Source organism: Montipora foliosa, chromosome 13 (genome assembly GCF_036669935.1).
Source record: "Montipora foliosa isolate CH-2021 chromosome 13, ASM3666993v2, whole genome shotgun sequence".
In the NCBI taxonomy this organism is placed as follows: Eukaryota; Metazoa; Cnidaria; class Anthozoa; order Scleractinia; family Acroporidae; genus Montipora; species Montipora foliosa.
The window spans coordinates 42,480,973-42,487,199 of record NC_090881.1 but is presented as its reverse complement, the minus strand read 5'-3'; the positions used below and the strand labels follow the sequence as shown (position 1 = coordinate 42,487,199).

The following is a 6,227-nucleotide window of genomic DNA, read 5'->3' as shown; positions in this document are numbered from 1 at the left end:
ACTTTTTGTATTCGTATCCTTACCCTTACCCTGACCCTTGGTCTTACTCTTACCCTCGTTTTTAAAACACATTGCATTATTGTACAGGTCTGTATAAAGCAAGCAAGCTACTTTTGATAATACACCTGTTCATCATTAGCATTTATTTGCATGTATATAGTGCATCATTTAGTTAATATTCTTTACTGATCAATATTGTGGTCATTTTGACAGTATTTAATATATCAAAATAATATTGTTATCAAAAATCACATGCAAAGCTGTACAGTCATGCACTGTAACTTGAACATCCTCACACTTTGTTTCATATTAACTAAAAGTTCTTTACTGAACAATATTTCGCAGTTCTTCTGATTAAGTTTGTTTCTGAAAAATGCATGAAAATCATTTTTGTTTTAAACAAGTTTCTTCAAAAGTACATTTTTTTCTTCTTGCCTTCTCAGTTTCTAGAATTAGCACCTCTTTGTGAAGCTCCATTATGAATCACATTTAATATTAAATAATATTGAAAGTAAAAGCATTGATGGTATATTATTATGCTTGCCAAACAGTTCTGTGTAGTCAACTCAGTTCTTACAGATTTTCGAAAAGCTTTTGATGTGATTGATCATGAACTTCTTCTAAAAATGTTGTCGATCTACGGTGCTACTCCTTCTTTTGTTGCCTGGTTCAAATCCTACCTGTCTAAGAGAGAGCAGTTTATTTCGTTAGGGAAAACTACATCTGAACAGTTGACGGTAAAGCAAGGAGTGCCCCAAGGGTCCATTCTAGGTCCGGTTCTTTTCCTTTTGTTCGTCAATGATATGCCTCTTCACGTTCAAAAGTCAAATATGGACATTTACGCAGATGATACCACCTTGTCTTCGAGTTCAAACTGGAAAACCATACAATCATTAAATCAAGCATTGTCATTAGATCTGTGTAAAGTAGAGAGATTCAGCCAGAGAAAACAAAATGTATATGAATATGCAAAAAACAAAAGCTCTGTTGGTAACGGGGAAGCGTCTACGGAAGCGCATAGTTCAAGATTCAGAAAAACTGGAAGTAAAAACGGATAACGCAGAAATTGCAAACGTTAAAAACCATAAACTTCTTGGTATGATCATCGATGAAGATCTAACTTACGAAGCGCATGTTGACGAACTTTGCAATAAACTTTCAAAGCGACTTGGCCTCTTACGCCATATTAGCCCCTACTTAAAGAAAAATCAGAGAATAATCTATTTTAACGCAATAATAAAACCACTTATGATGTATGCAAGCCAAGTATGGACATTGTGCAACAAGGAGGCACTCGAGAGAGTTCGCCGCATGCAGAAACGGGCCGCACGTATTATTCTTGAAGCACAACGCACTAGTCGAATAGTAACATTGTTTAACAACTTAAGCTGGATCCCCTTTTATAATGAAGCGTATATAAAGCGTTGTGAACTGGCCTATAAACGGATAAATGGTACTTTACCCAACTATTTAAATACATCCCTTAGAAAAAACTCCGATGTACATCAAAGAACCATGAGAAATTGTAATTTAAATTTATTGTGCCCCCTCCATAAAAACATCTCTGAGGGTGGACGCACCTTTGCCGTAAGGACGGTAAAGGACTGGAACAATTTGCCTCGATCATTGAAAACAAGTAAGTCTTTAAAATCCTTTAAGGCTGAATTGTGGAAAAGAGTACTAAATTCTCAAAAGACAAGGGGATCGTTTGATATAAATTAATGACAATAGATAGTCTTTTGTATGCATTTCGTTCTTAAATCGATTTGTCTAGTTATTAATTGAGTTCTAGGGATGTTTGTTTTCTTATTCTATTGTAAATAGTATATATTCTTAATGTAGTTTTTATACATTGTAATTTTGTACCTTAAGAGGGCCACAAGTTCATCAGTAATGTTAGTTACTGTCACGTGTTACCCTCGTAAAATAAAGTCTCTCTCTCTCAACTCTCACTTACATTAACCAAAAAATAGTAACCACATCAATTTGAGTGTGATACTGTTTATAATGACACCCCATGCCATACACACTGTACTTGCAAACACAAATTATACACTATTCATTGTTACTAATAATGTGAAGTGTGACTTACAGACCTGATTATCATGCAGTATTTTTTTGGACCCAAGTTAAGACTAGCATTGGGATTGAAGATTTGTGATAACTCTAAAATGGCTGTCTGGAGATTGCTTGCCATAATGATCATCCCACCACCACTGCTGTTGACATGTTGATGGCTATGAATGATAGCACACAGGCCATTGCTCTTTACAAAAAACCCACAGACCTATCATCTGAAATGATAACACTACAATCATTTGAACCCTTATGTTAACCAAGGTGTCCCTGTGACCCCTTTCTAATTTCTTATTTCTGCCCATCTCTTTCTGTTTTATAAATTTACCGAGGGCAGGACCGTAAGAAAGACCTGAAAATTTCCCCTCCCGCTTGCAAACTTTAGAACGCTATAGATGGACTCAATTGCACTACCATTTATGCGAAGGGTACTTATAAAATACCCCCCTATGTGATGAGACGTTCTTAAAAAAGCAGTCGAAGAAAGACAAAAAAAAACAATGTACATGTACAACAAGGCGCAAAAGATCCCATGTCTAAAAGAGAAAATAAAATAATAACAAAGTTATGATAAAGACTACTTTTCCAAACCTGCTCACGCTTTTGGGGATATAGCCCAGTTTTTCTTCTTAGTTCTGTCCCTCAAGATCCACCAAACCAGGGCACATCACATGTTGCTCGGAAAGCCATTTCCGAGCAAGACCGACCAGTTGGGTCTCAACTAGAAGACTTAACATTCCACCTTCGATTTTCCTGTATTCGACAACAGGGTTATCTAGGCACCACTCACCATCTGCATATATCACCAAACTCGCAGCCTGAAATGGGCCTGAAACTTGAGTAAAGGGGAGATGTCTGGCCCGGAGCGCTCAACAATTAAAGCAACACAAGGAGCTCTTTCAGTATCCTGAGGAGGTGTGATTTTATCGACGTTGTTGTTTTCTAGTGACTTTACATAACAATAATACCCGGCATAGGACAAGATTGCAGCCCACTGGCTTAACGGAAAATTACCTCAGTCTTAGAAACGGCATCTTCTTCTATTTGGGCTTGCCTAAGTTCGATACTCCGACGTAAGACGTTTTTTAAGGCAGATGCGGATGTCTCTTGTACGTAATCTTGGTTCCGTTGTGCCCGACCTCATCGCAGCCTTCACTTGAGCTCTTACACCGCTACATTTTCACTACAAGTTCTTAACCATTTTCTATACAAGCATCACATTTAATGCACTTCTGAAAGGATAAACCGTTGGGAAAAACAACAACAATAGAACATATTCGGATACAAGGATCAGCACTACGAGGGATTCGGCTCGATCCAAATAGAATACGAAGCATGCAGCAAGAGAGTATGAAAAGTTTTCATACATAGAACTCTGGGAATGCTATGTCGTGGGAAATTTGGAGTGGAATAGCGGACCACGACACAACAGAGCCTTTTTTTTTTAAGGAGCTTCATCCAATGACTGACCGCATTTGGCCGCTATTTTTTTTTTTTTTCCATCGCATCGATGTATCACATTACTGAGGACCGGAAGTGCACTAGAAATTTCCCGCGAATAGCAATCTAAAAATAAACCGGTTCGTGAAAACGCCGTGGCATAGGCCTAGTACTAGTATGGGAAATGCTGGCTCTAACTCATGGGCTCCTGCCATTGCCCAGGCCCACAGGCCGGCAAATGTTGTAAAATCACTTCAGGATATTTCAGTTAAGTCTGCCATAATAATAATAATTATAATCATAATCATAATCATAATCATAATCATAATAATAGAGCATATGATATGGTGCCACACAGCTGGATTGTCGAGTGTTTGGAGATGTTTGGGATAGCTGAGAATGTGAAAAAGTTTCTGATTGATAGTATGAAGACATGGAAAACAGAGTTAACATCATCGGGCGATAGGTTAGGAGTTATCCACAATAGAAGAGGGATTTTTCAAGGGGATAGTTTGTCACCGCTACTATTTGTGTTAAGCATGATTCCATTGACATTGATTTTGAGAAAATCAACAGCAAGTTATGATCTTGCCAAGGAATTTAAGGTGAACCATCTTCTTTTCATCGATGACTTGAAACTGTTTGGGAAAAGTGAGGACCAAATAGATTCATTAGGACACTGGAATGGAATTTAGGTTGAAGAAGTGTGCGGTTTTGTTAATGAAAAGAGGAAAGAAGGTGAGATTTGATGGTATTACCCTTTTTGATGGGCAAATAATGAGAAAAATTGAGGAAGAAGGATATAAATATTTAGGTATTCGTGAGGTGGATATGATGAGGGAAAAGGAGATGAAAAAAACGATTTGGGAGAGAGTACAAGAGAAGGTTGAAGCTTGTGTTGAAATCTAAATTGAATGGAAAGAACAAAATTAACGTCATTAACAACTGCGCAGTCTCTGTACTGAGGTACGGAGCAGGTATTTTAAGATGGACAAAGGAAGAGCTAAAAGCTTTGGATAGAATGACTAGAAAGGTATTGACAATGAATCCAAAGAGCGATGTTGATTGGTTGTATGTGTCAAGGGTGAATAGAGGCCGGGGACTGATAAGCTGTGAGGGATGTGTGAGATGTGAGGAAAACAGTTTAGGATGGTATGTGAAGAATTCTGTGGAAGTCCTGCTGCAAGGGGTAAGGGCTACTAGTGTAATTAGGAGTGACGAAACAGTGAGCAAAGATGAATTCAAGACATTTGGAACAATGAGAAACTCAACAGTTGGAAGGAAAAAAGGCTGCATGGTCAATTTGTTATAGAAATACCTGAAACGACGCATGTAGAAGAATCGTGGAGATGGTTGCGAAAAGCAGACTTGAAGATCCAAACAGGAGCACTTATTTGTGCAGGCCAAGGACAAGCCTTTAGGACTAACTATGTAAAATACCATATTGACATTATTATACCATATTGACGTTATGTGGGTTATGTGGTTAGAAAGGTGAGAGCGTAAACCATATTGTCTGTGAGTGTAAAAAGCTGGCCCAAAGGGAATACAAACAGACATGGCAACGTTGCTAAAGTAGTTCATTGGAAGTTACTTGAGAAATATCATCTGGAAAAGAAGGACACGCACCGGACAATGTAAGTGAAAACGATGAGGTTAAACTACTGTGGGACGTGAACATACAGTGTGATCATGTCATTGAAGCCAGAATACCGGACACTGTAGTTGTAAATAAACAGGAGAGTGCACTATTATTGATATTGCCGTACCAGTGAATAAAAGAATTGGTGAAAAGGTGAATGAGAAAGTTGAAAAGTATCAGGACCTTAAAAGAGAAATTGCAAGAATGTGGAGCATGAGAACTGTGCAGGTGGTACCAATTGTTGTAAGATCATTAGGAAGTGTAACAAAAAACTTGGCAAGTGGCTGGGAAAGTTGACTGTCAAAATTAGTATTTCATTACTACAGAAAACTACGTTACTGGGAACGGCGAGGAATTTGAGAATGGTGTTGGAGCTCTAGAGTAAGAAGAAAAGTCTAAGGGACCTTTGGTCATTGGCTATGACCCCCTCCCTTAGGAAGCAAACCAGAAAAAAGATCATCCAGTTCACAAAGATAGTAATAATAATAATAATAATAATAATAATAATAATAATAATAATAATAATAATAATAACAATGATGATAATGATGTACAGAAGCATTGGTCGGCAACGCACAACAACAAGCCTTAAGAGCCGATGTCCGAAATTATTGAGAACTGGGCGTCAGTCGTGAAATTTCCAATTTCGTTCATATTTTGCCCAAGTAACCTCTATAGTGAAGTATTTTCAAAAATAACGTTAAAAGTTTCAACAGCTTTTCATATTTTGCGAAATTGGAGAAAGTTTGAAAACACGGCATGTTGGCCTCCTTCGAATGGTGAAATTGGCGAAAAATAACACATATTTAACTCGCTCTTACGGTAAGACACGGCGTCATCTGTTTATGAAACACAAACACAATATAAACACACTTTAGCTCTTTATAACACAGTAATGAAATTTGGATAAGCTGTTTGAAATGAGAATGTGTTGGCCGTTAGAAAAAAAACAATTTCAGTCATTTCAAAAAATCGCAAATTTTACCCAACTTCCACACTACAGAAACCCAATTGGTACGTCGAGTTTTGGACATGAAATAACAACAGATTTGAAAAACGACCTTTGTAA

At 37.7% G+C, this 6,227-nt stretch overlaps 1 protein-coding gene across 2 annotated transcripts in view; it reads right to left on the bottom strand.

Moving 5' to 3' along the window:
- The window catches only part of LOC137982331 (fibroblast growth factor receptor 3-like), a 75,124-nt gene that overhangs the window by 65,046 nt on the left and 3,851 nt on the right, over positions 1-6,227 (bottom strand). The window lies entirely within an intron of this gene.